This window comes from Camelus ferus, chromosome 20 (assembly GCF_009834535.1).
Source record: "Camelus ferus isolate YT-003-E chromosome 20, BCGSAC_Cfer_1.0, whole genome shotgun sequence".
NCBI lineage: Eukaryota > Metazoa > Chordata > Mammalia > Artiodactyla > Camelidae > Camelus > Camelus ferus.
The window spans coordinates 14,624,389-14,642,565 of record NC_045715.1 but is presented as its reverse complement, the minus strand read 5'-3'; the positions used below and the strand labels follow the sequence as shown (position 1 = coordinate 14,642,565).

The window sequence follows — 18,177 nt, the reverse complement described above, 5'->3', positions numbered from 1 at the left end:
AGGGTATCACCTGAGAAGCTGTTAGAAATGCAAATCCTTGGGCCCCACCTAGACCTATGAAATCGGAAACCTTGGGAGCGGGGATGAGAAATCTGGTATTAGCAAGCCCTCCAGGGGATTCTGACGAAGTGTGGGAGCCCTGTAGTAGAGGAATGGGCATCTCAGCCACTGTCGGGTATGAGGCATCCATACAATAGTCCCCTTTTCCTCGATGTCAGCAGCTCACTCAAGCCACCAAACTCACTATCCACTGCCCTTCCCTGTTCGCATGCTGTTCAAAGCCTCAGGTCACTTCCCTCCATTCCTAAATGCCTTTCCCCCTCGCTCACTAGCCCTCCCTGGTTCCCACCTTCCCAGCTTAGCATATAGTTGGTGCTCAGTAGATTTTTACTGGAAAGAGTAAACAAGAGCTGCATGTGTTGTGAGGCTATATTCTTTTCAAAAAGCTGCTAACTCTACATTTGATATTTAAAATGGGGGTGGTAGTGGGCTGCTGCCTCCAACAGGGCTAAATCTAGAAAGCGGTCTTCTGAGGCACAGAGAGCAACTCTGCAGAAGGAGGCTGTATCAGTTAGCTAAAGCTGCTGTAACAAAGCACCACAGACTGGGTGGCTGAAAGGACAGAAATGGATCCATTTAGCTTTGAAGACTGGGAGTCCAAGATCAAGAGGTAAGCGAGGTTAGTTCCTTCTGAGTGCTTTGAGGAAGCATCTGCTCCAGGCCTGTCTCCTAGCCCCTGGTACCTCATTGTTCCTTGGCTTACTGAAGATGCTCTCCTGCACCTTCACCTCATCTTCCCCTGTAGGTGTTTCTGTCTCTTCCCAGGGCATTCTTTTTAGGACACCAGTCCCAGGGACTCACCCTACACTAGTGTGACCACACTGTAACTCAGCGAATTACATCTGCAATGGGTCTTTTTCCAGATGAAGCCACATTCTGAGGTCCTGGGGATTAGGACTTCAATGCAGGAATTTAGGGAGACAAAGTTCAACCCATAACACATACAATCAGCATAATACGTACAATTTTAAATTACATAAAACCTTAGCACAAGAACAATGTAGTATATAGTTTATGGACAGAAATGCATAGTGAAAGTATAACAACATGTATGAGAGGGAAAAGACCAACGTCAGCAGTGCTTCCCTCCAAGGAGGGACAAAGGGAAGGAAATGCTACCAAGGGGTCTGGAAAGGGGATTTGACGGCATCTACACTGTTCCATTTTTTTTTTTTTAAATGTGAAGCAATGCAGCTCGATTTGTTAAATGTTGATGGTGGGTTATTATTTTATCTCTGCATTTTTCTTTTTCTGCATGTCTGAAATATTTCTAAATATTTGTTTATTTGAGAAATTAGCATTAGGGAAGAAATGTTCTGGCCTGTAACGAACATGACATAGGACAAGGCACTATGAACTCTGTGCAGGTGAAGACATTAGGGAGTGCCAGCCAAGTGGCAGGTGGCTGTCTGAAAGGTCAAGTACAAGGGAATGAAACCAAAAGGCAGTCCAGACTGCAGGGGGATGGGCATGTCCCATGTCAGGCCACAAGTCACGGGAGATGAGGGATCAGGCAGGTCAACACAGGCAAAACACAGGGGACACTGCCAAGGCCAGCAGGGAGGGTGAGGCTGTGGCACTGATGGAGGTGAGACACAGGTGAGCGGGGTTTAGAAATACAGTCAAAGAGACCAGCATCCAAGATGCAAACTCGCTCCAGGCAGGACGCTCAGACTGGTGGCTGGAATAGGAATTCCATTCTGACAAGCAGGACTGGATTAGGAATTTTGCCTTAGAATTCTAGGGAAGGGATTCCTATAATTTCACAAGAGATGTTTGGCAAGTGAATGACAGAGATCAGCAGAGGCCCCAAACCAACAGGCAACTGGGTGGTTAGTGTTCCCTGCATCCTGGGGCAAGTGCCAGACTACAGATCCAAGGAAGGAGGGCGGGGTATTACCCTGACCCACCTCTGCCTGACACAGAAGACTGAAACATTTGCCAGGCCCAGAGTTAAGCCATTTACAAGCATTATCTCACTTAATCCTCAACAACCCCATGAAGTTGATACTATTATTATACACATTTTACAGATGAAGACACCTTAGAAAGGCTTAGAAAGATGACGTTAACTCGGCAGTAGACACAAGACAACACAAATCAGTAGATGGCAGAACTGGGGTCCAGTCCCAGTCAGTGGATCCCAGAGCTCGCAATCTCAGACCCTGTGTTTCACGGTCTCCTTTCATTCACATCAGAAATACCTGCCTGACCCTGGTTCAGGTGCTGGAGACACAGCACTGAGAAGTCAGACCAGGGCCCCATCTTCACGGTACTTACGTTCTAGGAAGCAGCTCACCACCCCCATAATGCAAATACAGCCTCAGAGACTTTTAAGGAACGTGTTCCAATAACCCGAGCCTGACATTTTTTTAAAGTGGAGGAGGGTGGGGTTCAGAAAAAGGAAGTATAATTAAGAGGCTGTCCAGGCAGGAGGCCCCGCCACACGGAAAGGCCAGGATTCCTAAAAGACACCTCTAATCATCCTGGGTGTGACGAAACTGTAACAATGACCTTGGAGCTAAAAGGAAAAGAAGGCGGCTTGCCCTGATAGGACGCCCACTGACAGGGAGACCCTGGCCTGGCCGAGGTCCCCCGCGCTCATTATGCCAGCCTGGGAAGAAGGAAAGTCAATTCCAAAATTGCTTGTTCATGTCATGGTAAATCCTTAATGCTTTTAATGAAAATTCTTCTCCTTCATGAAATATTTTCTATTTTAAAGAAGAACGGCAAATTAATACAGCATTTCCAATAGCCTTTAAGTCAGGTTTAATTGGGGCAATTCCCTCCAGTGAATCGAAAGATGACATTCGTCTTCATCGCCTGGGTGGAATGTTAAACTAGAAGCAGGGAGGAAATGTCAACGTAAAATAATGCTAATAATTATTCTGAATGTTACATTCTCCTTGACCTTGGAATTTAAAGGGCCAAGATGAAGGCTTTTTGTCAAAAGTCAAGAAGTCATCCAGAGACGCTGCTGACATTTATGATTAATACAATCTGGGATTATTAGGAGAGAAATGCAGAATGTGATTAGCGCCTAGGATCTCAGTAATTCATTTTTATATCACTGTAGAAACCATATAGTATACGGACATAAAAAGAGCTGACATGATGTGGATAATCCTAATCTTTAGAAATTTTGAAAGGAAACCTCTAAAGATAAGGAAGATTTTTTAATTAAAGCAGCAGTCACTAAATAATTAAATGTATAGGTCTGGAGGAAAGGAGGGAATAAAATGACCCCAGTTGAAGGAAAGATAATGATTCCTTGTGCATAACCCACATATGCACACAAAAGAAATCAAGCCTCTATCTGTCAGTTCCTGTCGCTTCACAGTTTCCTGGTTCATTTGCAGTGACAAGAGAGAGTGTGGCTCGGGGAAGGAGACCCCGGCACTGTGCTCTGAGCTGGCAATTCAAGCCCTCCCAGAGAAAAAATGGGACTCTGGGTGAGAGCAGACACCTCTGTCATGAGAAAGATGGCTTTCTGTTTTTGTTGAGGAAAACGAAGCTCCTGTTTTAAATCAAGCTTTTTGTCCCAACCTCTAACTGAGAAAAGTGCAAAGCGGAAGGGGCACCCACTCTTTGGGACCTGTTTCCCTCCCCACCCCGGTCCCCCCCCAGCACAATTCATCTCATTCCTCTTCCTCCTTCTTGCTCAGACAGAAGCAGGAATGTGGAAGAGGTGGGGGGTGGCAGGGAAACTGATTCTTGTAAAAATAAACTGGTAAAGACTCAGATACCCACAACAAAGCAAAAAGGGAAAGAGGGCTTTTGAGAGAGAGAAAAAATACAAAACATTTAACTTACCCATTTTAAAATGAAAAACTGGAAGCAGGAAGCTTTATACCACCCAATCAAGTGATACATATAATCCTGACTTATGTGCAAACAGCATATACATACAGGATGTGTGATATATTTTATGTATAGTAACCTTTCCTCAATTTTTCCCTCAGTCGGGACAGATGAGAGGTAGAGAGCAAGCAAACAGAGAAAAGGTGAAAAAAAGTGAGGATGGAATGTGAGGGAGAAAAATGTGGAAGGGAGCAGGAGGCAGGAGACAGCGCAAAGCAGAGAGACCCACATGGAGAAGCTTTCCCTCTAGCCTAGGGTGCATCAGAGGGCTTCTCGATACTTCTTGATTACTCCCTGGTAACTGAGAGCAGACTCTCTGGTTTAAAGTCTCATTCTCATCATCCTGCCAGTTTGGCCCCGAGAGCTGGTAGATTTCCACGTCGGTGCCCATATCAACCTATACCATGCACAAAATCCGTGCAGACCAAGAGAAGGGCTGGCTCTTCCAGGAGTCTGTCCTGCCTGCATTACACTGCAAGCTTTCAGCCTTGCAATAAATAATAATTCAGGGGAAGTAAGTGAGGCACTATTTGGAAAGGAATCTTATGTTGCCCTGAAGGTACCTGTGAAAACAAATGAAAGTAAAGTACTTGCAACAACTCAATAAGGTTGAGAAAACTGAAAATCTCTCTAAATCAATTCAGCCAACGAAGGACTTGAGAAGACTTTCAAGCATCTGGACCGGAGATGTAGCAACCGTCACAGTTTGTTCTACTCATTCCAAGCCTCCCCTCCCCCACCCCAGATGTGACCATCTTAAACAAATACGCATTTAAATTGCCTTCATCAGCACCTTAAAAGGCAGAGCCACGGTCAACGTTGACAAGATATAAATGGAAAAAGTTTCTAAATGTCAAAACTTCCCACTGCCAAGTGGCAGCTGGGAGGCGTCATGGTGACCACTAAAACCTCACAAGTAGCTTCATTTCATTTCAACATTCTTTGCGGACCATGTGTGCAGACACTGCTCTAGTCCCTGAATGACGGCGATGAATCAAACATAGGGTCCACGGTCCTCCTGGTCTAACGGAGGAGACAGACAAGCAAAGCGGCCATGAAAACGCACTGGTGTGAGTGCGCAGGTGTAAATCCTGAGGCGCTGAGCCAGTGCAGGGGAGAGGCACCCACCTCGTATATCTCTGGGTGGGAGAAGGGGGGTAAGATTTCTCTGGGGAGGTAACTCTCGAATTGAAGTTCTAAGGAAAAGGTAGGAGTTAGCCAGAAGAAGAAGAAACAGTAGGGTGGGCGGGTGGGCTGTGTGTGCACACGGATGGGAGAGGATAGCAACACACTTGCCGACAGGCGGCGCCACTGTCCACTGAGCCAAGTGGCTCAAGCTAGAACCTAGGAGTCACCTTGACCCCTTCTTTCCCTCACTGCATACCTAATCATTAATTCCTGTTGACTTTACCCCCCCAAATATATCCCAAATCTGTCTAGTTCTAACTTCACCCCGCCTCCTGGTAGAAGCCCTGTCCTCTCTCCTCTAGACTCTGCAGTCAACTCCTAACTTGTTATTATGGGCTGAGTTGTGCCCTACGCCCCCACCGCCACCCAATTCCTATGTTGAAGCCCTAACCTCAACCACTAAGTACATCAGAAGGTGACTGTATTTGAAGATAGGGCCTTTAAAGAGGTGATTAAGTTAAAATGAGGCCTGATCCAATCTGGCTGGTGTCCTTGGAGAAGGTGATCGGGACACACAAAGACGGCAGGGATCCACGCCCAGGGGAGAGGCCAGGTGAAGACACGGCTGGTGGACAGCCGTCCGCAAGCCACGGAGAGAGGTCTCCAGAGAAACCAACCCTGCCCACACCTTGATCTTGGGCTTCTTAACCTCCAGAACTATCAGAAACAGATTTCTGTCCTTTAAGCCCCCCAGGCTGCGGAGCTGGGTCATGGCAGCCTTAGCAAACCAACAGAATCGCCTTCCTGTTTCTACTCGTGCCCCTCAAATCCACTGTCCAGCAGCTAAATCGCATCACAAGAGAGCCGGAAGGGAGGACGGCAGAGGAGCTGGGCTGAGTCCATGTGAAGCCGTCCAGGCCATCCCCTCAACCCCGTAATGGGGATTTGTAGAGACTTGAAAACAGAAGGTTCCCAGTCTTGTGAAAAACAACCCTACTTAAGACACAAGTTAAGAAGGCCAACAGTTGTAACCTTTAGATTTGGGAGAGCCAATGAAAATTTCAGTGAGAAGACACTAATCTATCATTTAAAAAGATTACTCTTGATACCAAATAGAAGATGGACTTGGGGGGCCGGGGGGAAAGCAGGGGATTCTCCCTCATGCAGACGGGGAGCTGTGGCCCTCTCCCAGCTCTCCAGGAATTCTGGAAATATCATCACAGGCTCTAACTTTCAACTCAGTTTGACGACAAGATTTTTATGATTCCCAGGAGTTATGTGGTAACTGCTAGACTAAAAGGTTTCCTCCATCCCACAACTAGAAAACTCATCTTCAGGAAAGAAAGCAATGCTTTGGTATCTGCAGATACCACCATTCCTTAAAAGTTTGTAAATCACATTAAGTAAATATCTCCATACTTAATCCGGATATACTGTTTTCAATTAAAAATTATATTCTTCAGCCTGATAAACCATCGTAATCATCAAATTTGGCCCTAAAAGAACCCCAGTTGTTTTCAAACCAAAAAAAGGCACACTCCTAGGGCAAAGGTCTGTCAATTACTATTTCAAATAATCTAAGACGAATTCTGACTATTTATTTTAAAAAGTCAAAACTGGTTTGAGCAACAGAAACATGTGAGCAACACTGTTTTAATAAGCTGATAGTCTCAGAGTGATTAGATGGTAGAGCCACTGGGATAGAATTTCTAGCTTGTGCATTTTTTAGAAATCAGAAATGACTTTACATTAAATGACATATTTGTGTGCACTGGAGTGATGGAGGGGCAAGGCAGAAGATGGATGTATCTATTTCATGCATTAGAAGCATCTTCAAGATTCTAACAGAATACTCCTAGAATCTCATTATTCTTGAGGTTATGGGCCACACAAAATGTAAGTACAATACATGCAAACTAGCCACAGTATAATCAACCGTCTGTTCAGTTTCTTCTTTATAAAACAAAGGAAGTGATAGCATCCCCTTGCTTCCGTTTTTATACTTGCACTGCTTAAAAAAATGACACTAATTTGGCTACATTAATACACATTAATGTAAGAGCCCATTAAACAGTAACAGAGAAAGGCCAATTACTTTTGTTTCTGACAACACATCTTTTCCTGGCTAGCCCACAATGGCTTCAACCAATTCAGAGGACAAGATAATAGTTCTAGTCTATAGAGCTAATTCTCCTGCCACTAAATATATTCTCCTACAAAACTGCAAAAGGTCATTGCTAAAAACCACAGTGAAATTCATAAAATATTGGAGGTAGGTGATGAATACTCTGTACAAAAATTTACTATGGGAATTAACTGTATTTCATCAGCCTCAGTACCAATTACCCAATTACACACTACATTTTGAAACATAGTTGGCCAACTATACCACTCACTGCAGGGTAAGGGCTGGAAAGAACTTCAGATATCTCAAGCGTTTTAAAAACCAACTAAGAGATAAAGGAGACTTGAAATTTTTTCCCACCTCTATTGAGATATAACTGACATATAACACTGTGTAAGTTTAAGGTGTATAATGTGTTGATTTGATATACTTTTACATCGCAAAATGATTATCACTATAGCATTAGCTGACACCTCCATCAAGTCCCATACATGTAATTACAATTGCTTTTTTGTGGTGACATTTAAGATTTACTCTCGTATCAACTTTCAAGTACACAGTACAGTATTATTAACTATAACCATCATGATGTACATTAGATCCTCAGAACTTATTCACCTTACAATGGGAGTCTCATACACTTAGACCAACATCTCCCCATTTCCCCATCCCCCTGCTCCTGGTAACCATCGTTCCACTTTGTTTCTGTGAGTTAAGCTATTTTAAATTCCACATATGAGTATTTGTCTTTCTCCATCTGACTTATTTCAATTGATACAATGCTCTCAAGGTTTATCCATGTTTTTGCAAACAGCAGGATTTCCTTCTTTCTCATGGCTGTATAATATTCCATTGTATGTATACACCACGTGTTCTTTATCCATTTATCTGTTGACAAATGCTAAGATTATTTCCATATCCTGGCTATTGTGAATAATGCTGCAGTCAACACCTGAGTGTAGTTACCTATTCGAGACAGTGTTTTCCTTTTCCTTGGATGTACACCCAGAAGTGGGTTTGCAGGATCATATGGTAGTTCTATTTTTAATATTCTGAAGAACATCCATACTGCTTTCATAGAGGATGCACCAATCTGCATTTCCACCAACAGTGCTCAAGGGTTCCCTTTTCTCCACATCCTCATCAGCATCTGTTATCTCTTGGTTTTTTGTTTTTGTTTTTGGACGAGTTGCTTTTCTACAACAGTCATTTTAACAGGTATGAGGTGTAATATCTCATTGTGGTTTTGATATGTATTTCCCTGACGATTAGTGATGTCCAGCACTTTTTCATGTACCTCTTGACTATCTGTATGTCTTCTTTGGAAAAATAACTATTCAGTTTCTTTGCCCAGTTTTGAGTTAGGTTTTTGGGTTTTGCTATTGAGTTGCATGAGTTCCTTATATACTTTGGATATTAAACCCTCATCAAATATGGGATTTGAAGATATTTTCTTCCATTCTGTAGGTTGCCCAGAAAATTTCTCAATAGTTCTATCAAGCAGCCTCTTCCATGAATATCTAATCTTCAGGTGTTTTATTTAACAGCTCTATTGAGTTATAATTTGCAAAAGTTACTCACTGTAAATGTAAAATTTGATAATTTTGGCACATTTGTGTCATTGGGCAATTATCACACCACCACCGTGAGCCAGTCCGAGAACAGCTCTAAAAAGTTCTCTTGTGCCTGACTGCTGGCAATCCTCGTTCCCAATCCCAGTCCCAGGCAACCACTGATCTGTTTTCTGTCTCCATACATTTGCCTTTTGGGGAGATACTTCATATAAATTAAACCATGCAGTCTTTCCTGCTTGGCTTTTCTCACTTAGCATAATGTTTTGAAAGTCCGTCCATGTTGTACTGTGTAGCAATAGTTCATTCTTTATTGCTGAATGGGATTTCATTGTAGGAATATACCACAGTTTGTCTATCATTCACCAGTTGATGGACATTTGCTATTATTTCATCTTTAAATAGTTGATAGAATTCACCATTTGGAACTGGAGGGGATTTTCTTTGTGGGAAGATTTTTAGTTACTGTTTTTATTTATTTACTTCTATTCAAATTCTCTATTTTTTTTCTTGAGTTAATTTTGGTAATTAATGCCTATCTGGGAATTTTTTGAACTTTTCTAGGTTGTCTAATTTATTGACATAGTTCTATAATATTCCACCTATAATTCTTTCCATTTCTGTAGGGTCAGTGATGTCCCTTCTTTCACTCTCGGTTTTAATGGTTTGTGTCTCCCTTCTTTTATTCCTGGTCAGTGTAGGTAAAGGTTTATCAATTTTCTTCATCTCTTCAAAGAAGCAGGTTTGAATTCATTGGGTTTCTTTACTGTGCTTTGCTCTCTATTTCACTGATTTCTACTCTTTATATTTCCTTCCTTTTGCTTGCTTTGTGCTTAATTTGCTCTTTTTTTGCTGGTTTAGAGTAGAAGCTCAGATGATTAATTTGAGAACCTCTTTTCTAATATAGGTATTTAAATCTATACATTTCCCTGTAAGTACTACTCTAGCTGCATCTATAACTTATGGTATGTTGTGTTTTAATTTTCACTCAGTTCAAAATATTTCCTAGTGTCCCCTTTGATGTCTTCTTAGATCCATGCGTTACTTATAACTGTGTTAATGCCCAAATATTTAGGGAATTCCTAAATTTCCTTCTGCTAATGATTTCTACTTTAATTCTGTTAAGATTGAATGGCTTCAATTCTTTCAAATTTATTATTATGACATACCACATGTTCTGTCCTGGTCTACTCCTTTTGTACATGAAAAGAACATACACTACACTGTTGTTGGGTGGAGTGTTCTACAAATGTCATTAGGCCATTTAGGTCATGTTTGATAGCGGTGTTCAAGTCTTCTATATCTTTGCTGATTTCTCTGTTTAGTTATTATATTAATTATTGAAAGGAGTATTAAAATCTCTCTGTTGAATTTGATGTTTCTTATTTTCTTCTGTCAGTTTTTGGTTCATGTATCTTGGGGCACTGTTGTTATATATGTATACACTTTTAATTGGCATATCTTTTTCATGTATTGGTTCTTTTATCATTATATGTGTATTTTACAAGTGAAGTATAGTTGATTTATAATGTGTTTCTGGTGTACAGCAAAGTGATTCAGATATACATAGATTTATGTCCAAGAATGTTTTGACTGTTCTCTTCTAGGAGTTTTATGGTGTTATGTCTTATATTTAAGTCTTTGAGCCATTTTTTAGTTTATTTTTGTGTATGATGTGAGAGAGTGTTATAACTTCATTGATTTACATGCAGCTGTCCAGGTTTCCCAACACCACTTGCTGAAGGAAAAACATGGAATGCTTCAGGAATTTGCCTGTCATCCTTGTGCAGGAGCCATGCTAATAATCTCTGTATTGTTCCAATTTTAGTATCTGTGTTGCCAAAGCGAGCACCTTTTTATCATTATAAAATGTCCCTCTTTGTCTCCAGTAACAATTTTTGACTAAGGACTGTTTTGTCTCATAGCAATACAACCATTCAAGTTCTCTTATGGTTGTTACTTGTATAGTATATCCTTTTTCTACCTTTTTACATTCAATCTATTTGTGCCTTGTATTCTAAAGTGTATTTGTGGCAGACAGCATAGTGTTAGATTTTGCTCTTTAATCGCTGCTAGAAATCTCTGTCTTTTAATTAGAATGATTAGTCCACTCAAATTTAATGTAATCATCGATTTGGTCAGATTTACATTTGTCATTTTGCTATTTGTTTTCCATATCTCAAGTCTTTTTTGTTCCTTTATTTCTCCTTTACTACTTTATCTTGTGTTAAATAGATGTGTGTTCTGGGGGCCATTTTAATTCTTTTTATTATTTAGCTTCTTTTTAAAAAGTTATTTTTGTAGTGATTGCTTCTAGGGATTACAATATGCATGTTAAATTACAACAATGTACTTCAGTTTGATTCTGACTTAATTCTGCTAAAAGACAGGAATTTTACTTCAGTCTAGCGCCATTTCCTCCATCTTCCTATATGTTACTACTGCCACATAAATCACATGTATGTATGTCATCAACCCAACAACACACTGCTATAATTATTGCTTTAACCAATTTAAAATGTCTTTTAAAGAACATAAGGGAAGAAAAGAAAAAAATACATTTATACAGTCTTTTATTTTTACCCATATATTTGTCATTTCTAGCCCTTAGTTTTATTTTCTTACCATATGTTCTCCACCTCAACCTTCCCTCGTACTTCTCTCAAAGTGGCCCAGCCACAGGCAAGTATGCTGGTAACCAGAGAAAACATCCTGAAACTAAAGGCTGTCCCGAAGTCAGATTTCTGATATAAATCAGAAAGGAAGAAACTTTTTCAAAAGTGATTCAAATGCCATCTTCCTAAATAGACTCTTTCCGGAAGCAATCTTTCCCTGTAAAATTAAAGGGCACTTCAGCCTGTTGTCTCACATTCTTCAGTTTTGAGAAGTTCACTTGTGACCACTCTGAGCCTCATCCTTGAGCACTTGCTGAGTTACTCCTGCCCACGGATATTCTTGGCAATCGCGCTTGCTGCGCCTGCTGCTCAGTTCTAAAATCCAGGTGTTTCCCTTTACCTCCCAGTAAGCCGGTTCATTTCCTAGGTGTGATTACTTGGGCTATTCTTCCTGGATGTATTTGAATGAGGGGGTTAGCAGGACTCTTTCTGGCCTGTAGAATCTGAGCCCAGACTTAAGTCTATGTTAAACACCACTCTGGAAAAAAATCCTTCTACTTTCAAACTCTTCCGTCTGTGGGATAATTAACTGAACTCTTAGACTTCTAAGTTTGCATTCCAAACAGAACAGTAAAACAATTATTCTTGGACCCGTTAAAACTTGACTAAATGTTTCATTAAGATTATAATTATGGTTTCAGGACATCACTAAGAAAATATTTCAACATGTCATATCTGTCTAACGGTATGTATAAACCTACGTATGCAACTGATTCGTAAACAAACACATATTTGCTTTCTATGCTTTTTTTGTTGTTCTTGCTATTACTCCCAGTGGTTTGGGGTTCCTTAAAATACTGCCCATACATCTTCTTCACATTTTATAACAGGAATATGTCTATAGGTATGAGATTCCTGACCGTAGGATCTGCTTAATTCACAGATGAGAGAGAAAGAAAAGAAAGAAGAAAAGAAAGAAAGTAAGAAAGAAGAAGGATGGGAAGGGAAGAAAGGAAGGAAAGGAGGGAAGAAGAAAAAAGAAAAAGAAAATATAAACTAAGAAATGTGTGAGAATTGGGAAGAAATAACCTGTGTCTGCGTCCCTTCCTTGATCTAATTACTATCTGAGAGAGTAAAACCTTGGAGCCCTGAAGAGAACAAAGTCAAGAGTCGAGGTGAGAGTCAAGTCTAAAGTAATTGTATAATAGTCACTAAGGTGCTTTAATTAAAAAAGGTAAAAAGGACATTCTCCTCCCTCTAAACAAAAGACCCATTGAAATGGAAACTGACATCTTCAGGAAAATGAAGGGATTTGATGTGGAAAATAACTAACATCCTACACAGTAATATTTTGTTATTGGCAAACAGAAAGCAATAGTTCAAAATTTATCAAGCTTATAAGTTCCACCTAATTAAGGCTATAGCCAGAGGGTATAGTAAACAAAACTCTAATAACTCACTTCTGGGATTCTGGCTCCAGTGAAATCTAATATCCTTCTGGAAAAGTGCTTGGTGGTCTCCGCTCATCTTGACCTTCGTCCGAAAGGCGACCACATGTAACACTCTGCTTCTGCTGAGCCTAAGGATGGAATTATATAGAGATTACATTTTTGTCATCTATGACAGACTCTTGTCTCCAGCCATAATATTGCCAGGGGATGCATGAAGTTTTAAGTGATTCTTTGAGGAAAAAGGAGGTCTACAGAATCCGGAGGAGGATAATTTAATTTCTATTTCAGTTACTGCCACCATCTCCACTTCATTTGTTTCAAAATGAAGCCCAACATTTCCCCAGAAAAACCTCCCCTCTCAATTTAGAAGATGTTTCAGTATGAAAGTTATGTGTTCATCAGGGTGCTTGGAAGAGGGTCGTGAAAGCATCTCTAAAGCTACAATTAGAAACGCTGGAAGCAGTGGTGAAATGTAAATTCAAAGACCCTCAGGCCCCTTACTTCTGATCCTCTTCTACCTCTGCCCCAAATTCTCTTTTTCTTTGGAAGTCAGCTCTTATCCCTTTTAATCTGTGGTCAGAAAAGAGAATGTTATGTCCCTCCCCTAATAACTATGTTGAAGCCCCAACCCTCAGCGTGATGGTATTTGGCAACGGAGCCTTTGGGAGGTAATTAGGTTTAGAGGAGGTCATGAGTATGGGGCCCCACGTAGCGTACTTATAAGAAGAGGATGAGAACAGAGCCCCCGTTTCTCCACCATGTGAGCACACAGTGAGGAGGCGGCCAGCTGCAAGTCAGGAGGAGAGCTCTCACCAGAACCCAACCAAGCCGGCACTCTGCTCTCAGACTCTCAGCCTCCAGAACCATGAGAAATAAATACCTGCTGTTTACCTAGTTTATGGTATTTTGTTACGGCAGCCCAAGCTGACTAAGAAAGAGGCACCCTTAAGAAAGGAAGGCTGTCCTCAGGCCATACTGCGGTATCACCCTGAGATGGATCACGGCCCGCACAGGAGCCAGCTGCTAAGAGGAGCAGGGCAAGCTGAGTCAGGCAGGCAAGACATCTCTGAACAGAGTGACTATGATGACCGGAAGGGCCAGGTAGATAAGTGAGTCAGAGGCAGGAAATCCACTTCTCAGAGGAATTGAATGCAGCAGGGAGTCCACAGACACTGGGTCCACCCAGCAATAAATCAGTGGGTACTCTGAGGCCAAAGACTCAAAGAAATCAGAGAAAGCGCCACCAGAAAAGAGGAGAACTGGAAGCAGAAACTGACTTGAGGCAGAAGCTGATCTGTAGTCAGATACATCCTGGACTTGCCTCCCTACAAGGCAGTCAGGGTCCTGTGTTCTCTGGCTTGGATCCTCTATAAGACCCTCACATCATAGCCTGATGAATGATTCCTGGCAGTGGGACTGGCCCCACATGAGGTGGTGATAACCTGGCATTATAACTTCTAGAAACTCAGAGGAATGAGAAAGGAGAGAGATCGCTCAGCCACCCGTAGTTAGGCAGATGAGGAAACTGAAACCCCAAAAGACTAAATTATATTCCCCTCTAGGTCAAACCAATAGGAGATACAAAACTACTTAGTTAGGTTACAAAATGTAATGCCCACTTCAGTGCTTGCATACTGCCTCATGATTTCCTTACACAGCATCTACAGACTATTATATATCTCTTTGGCTTAGATCTCAGCATACTCTCCAGGCACAATCTTGTCTCAAAAATAACCACTTAATGGAGAAGTACATTGGGGCCAAATTGTGGATGCTCTAGAAGGCAAACGATTTTTTCTATAGGTTGCAGCTTTTCATATGAAAATGTTAGAGTCTCCTGAAAGTTACAATTAAAGCGGAAATGTGCATGCGTGCATGCTCACATTTCATGGGAAGAGCTTTTAAAAGAATTCTCATATAGGTAAAAACCACTCTTGTTGACAGAGTTAAACTGGAGAATGTCATGACCCAGAATCTTTCCTCCTGCATTACAAAGAAGTTGAGAATCTACTTCTAAACTGTTACTTTTAACAACCATCCTCATTTCCTTTTAAAGAAGCTGAGATTTTTCCCCCCTCACTTATACCCTCTTAAAGAAATAGTACTTCCTTACAAACTGTTAGAAACTCCTTGTGAGCAAATACTTAAGGCTGTAATTCCTTTTTTAATTTGTTTTTTATTGAAGTATAGCCATTTACAATGTTGTGTGGATTTCTAGTGTAGAGCATAGTGATTCATTTATACATATGTATATAAACATATTCCTTTTCATATTCTTTTTCATTATAAGCCATTACAAGGTATTGAATATAGTTCCCTGTGCTATACAGTTGGCTCTTGCTGTTTATTTATTTTATATATATAGTAGTTAGCATCCATAAATCCCAAACTCCGATTTATCCCTTCCCACCTCCTTTCCCCTCTAGTAACCGTAAGTTTGTTTTCTACATCTGTGAGTCGGTCTTTGTTTTGTAAATAAGCTCACTTCTCTAAGACTGTAATGCCTATTCTTCCCAATTGGAGCCACGTGGCCAAGATGGGGAATCCTGTTCATTAGGTCTGGATATGCATGGGAATTTGTTAGGAGAAAGAAGAGTTATCCTCTCTAACCCAGAGTTCACCTGATGTCCAGAGAAACCACACTCCGGGTCCAGTCGGCTCCTTTGTCATTCTGCCTTTTCACCAGGGATAACAGGAAAGTGTCCTGTTCCTGGTCCATCTGCAGGGCTTGCCCTCAGCAAAACTGAAAAGTAGGAAAAGTTCACCTTCATTAGGCTCTGCAACCTTTCTGGCTTTGGGCTTCTAAAGATCGAGTCTGACAGCTAAGCAGTTTGTGGTTTTCAAATCGTATTGTCTGTCTCGCTACAAAAATCCTTTTAATCAGCTCTTTCCTTCTGTTTTAAGGACAGAAGGAAAGCTCCAGCTCCTCCTCTCTGCTGTGTCCACCTGTTAGACTAGCCATCAGGTCCAGGACATTTGTGCCTTTGGAAATGTGTTACTTCTCCCAAAGGTGCTCTAGTGTAGAATGTATCTGTAAATGTAATGTAAGAGGCTTTTTCAAGGGGTAATATTATCAATAAACTATCTGGAGAGGTCGGGACATTTCCTGAGAGCGTGAAGTCATATCAGAGGGTCCTATGTGTAGGAAAAAGCTGTCTTGGCAACGCGTACCTGTCACCTCGGCTACTGAGAATTTTCCTTTCATGCCAAACAATGTTTGGAAGGCAAGTGGAAAACCCTGACTCCAAAATAGTCCCACAGCAATCACTACAGGATCTCCTCAAATATGTACTTTCAATCTGTTGACAATTCTTCTCTGAGTACTAGTGTGTATATATGATGAATCAATCTACTTTGCACTAAAAATAAAGGCTGGAAAAGAAAATTTCAGTTCTACATGCAAAATTCTATTTAAAAAAAACCATGCAGATGTTGCTCGATTCACAGTTCCAGCCAGGCATGTAGAAGATCATTTTACACCCGGACTCCCACAAGGAACTCTGAAGAGCCAGGAACTGGGGGTTCATTTTTCATAGAAGCCAGAGAACTGTTTTAAATCCCTTCCACACAATTTGCAAAAGTCTCGCTAATGCAAACCATACATACTGTTTGGAGTTCAGTAAACAGCAAACACAAAATGACTAAGCCTTTTTAAAAATAGTATTCTTTCAGTAACCTTGAGAGCAGTGACCAGAACACCATTCTGAATCCCAAAGAAGTCCCACGATTTAAATCTGACATGGTTATTCCCACTCTGGTTTGTTCTGGCCAGAAGAACACAGCCAAGTTTTCTGTTTTCCAAAGGCAGAACAAGTATGGCTTACAAAAATTCAGCCTGACAGTTAGGGAGTTTGAGGACTTCAAATCACATTGCATGTCTTGCTGTAGAATTCTAACATTGTAATCCAAACGTAATGTTTCTGTGAAATCTAATTCTGACCAACCAGTTACAAGCAACGGGCATTATCAAACAGGAAATTCCCTAATTCAAATGGACCATTTACCCATTTTCTGCATTTCAGAAAACTCCTTGGTGGGATTTGAGTTTTTCCAGTTTTCTTCTATATCCATTGATTCTCTGTGGGACACCCCAAGTCCCTCTCCTGGCTTTAAATTCCATTATCCTGACAAGGGGCTCAGCATGTCTGGCCTCCCACCAGGGAAGTAGAAAAACATTCTAAAATGACGCGGAGTGCTTTTGGATAAAGATGATAAACACGTCTATGGCCTCCTTCTCTCGAAAATAATTCCTCAAACCACCTCAAAACAGTAAAGATGAGGAAACACAAAAGTTTATATTTTGTGAAACCAGAAGATATCTGTAACCAAAACAATAAAGACAGAGAGAAAATGAAGGGACAGTAAATACTTTGCAGAGGAGGGAGGATTCCAATGCAGAGTTGGTAGGGACAAAAATGCTGAGAAATAAGCTATTTTGCATCTCAGAAATCCAGAAAAGCTCACTGGAGACCGTTTCAGCCCAAAGGAGCTGCATATGAGATAGGAAATAAACACAGGGAAATTGTTTTGAATTCAGTATGGGAAACAAGCTCACCCTGGTCTCAACCTTTATTGAGGAAAACCTCCAAAATGGATAAAACTATAAATAAATAACTATTTCCACCCCCCCCCCAAAAACCCAAAACCTCAGAGGAAATAAAAACAACATAGAAAGCTGGAGAAAAACTCAAGACATCACTTTTAGGAAACAAGAACGAGACGCCATCTAATAATCAGCAGCAGCAGCAGCATTTAGGAGCTCCTGGAAGTACAAGTAGGAGAGCTAAACTTACGAATTCAATAATGCACCTGGAAGATAAAGAAGACTTCTGAAAAATGATAAAAATGGACAAGGAAAGGAAAACGGCAAGAAAACAAAAGGTTAGAGAAGAATGTCCAACACCCAAATAATAGGCACTGTGGAAAAAGAAAGTAGAGAAAACATTAGGGAGATACAATTAATACAAGAAAAAATTCCAAAACTGAAATAAATGAAGCTGAATCTCCAGAATGGAAATGACCAGTAAGTGAACCTTTTTTTTTTTGGTGACTTACATTAAGGAGCATTATCCCAGGTTACACTGAAAAGAGCAGGAGTTGGAACAGCACTGGGCGCTGTGTTCGTCTGTTTGGGCTGCCATACCAAAATACCAGAGGCTGGGGGGCTTAAACAACAGAAATCTCTTTTCCTGTTCTTATTAGGTCTCCAATCCTATTGGATTAGGACCTCACCTTTGTGACCTTATTTAAATTTAATTACCTCCTAAGAGCCATATCTCTAAATATAATCACATGGCAGTGTGTGTGTAGGGGGGTGGTTAGGGCTTCTACATTTGAATTTTGGACACTTGGGTCTCAACAGCAAC

General features: G+C 41.0%; 1 protein-coding gene and 1 non-coding gene across 2 annotated transcripts in view; both read right to left on the bottom strand.

Moving 5' to 3' along the window:
* The window catches only part of CDKAL1 (CDK5 regulatory subunit associated protein 1 like 1), a 721,376-nt gene that overhangs the window by 121,538 nt on the left and 581,661 nt on the right, over window positions 1-18,177 (bottom strand). The window contains exon 17 of the transcript XR_004313468.1: window positions 12,821-12,939. The gene's annotated coding sequence lies outside the window, so the exon portion shown is untranslated. The remainder of the gene's footprint in view (window positions 1-12,820; window positions 12,940-18,177) is intronic.
* LOC116658402 lies at window positions 10,491-10,597 on the bottom strand. The gene has a single exon (XR_004313782.1). It is a non-coding gene; the product is annotated as a U6 spliceosomal RNA (small nuclear RNA).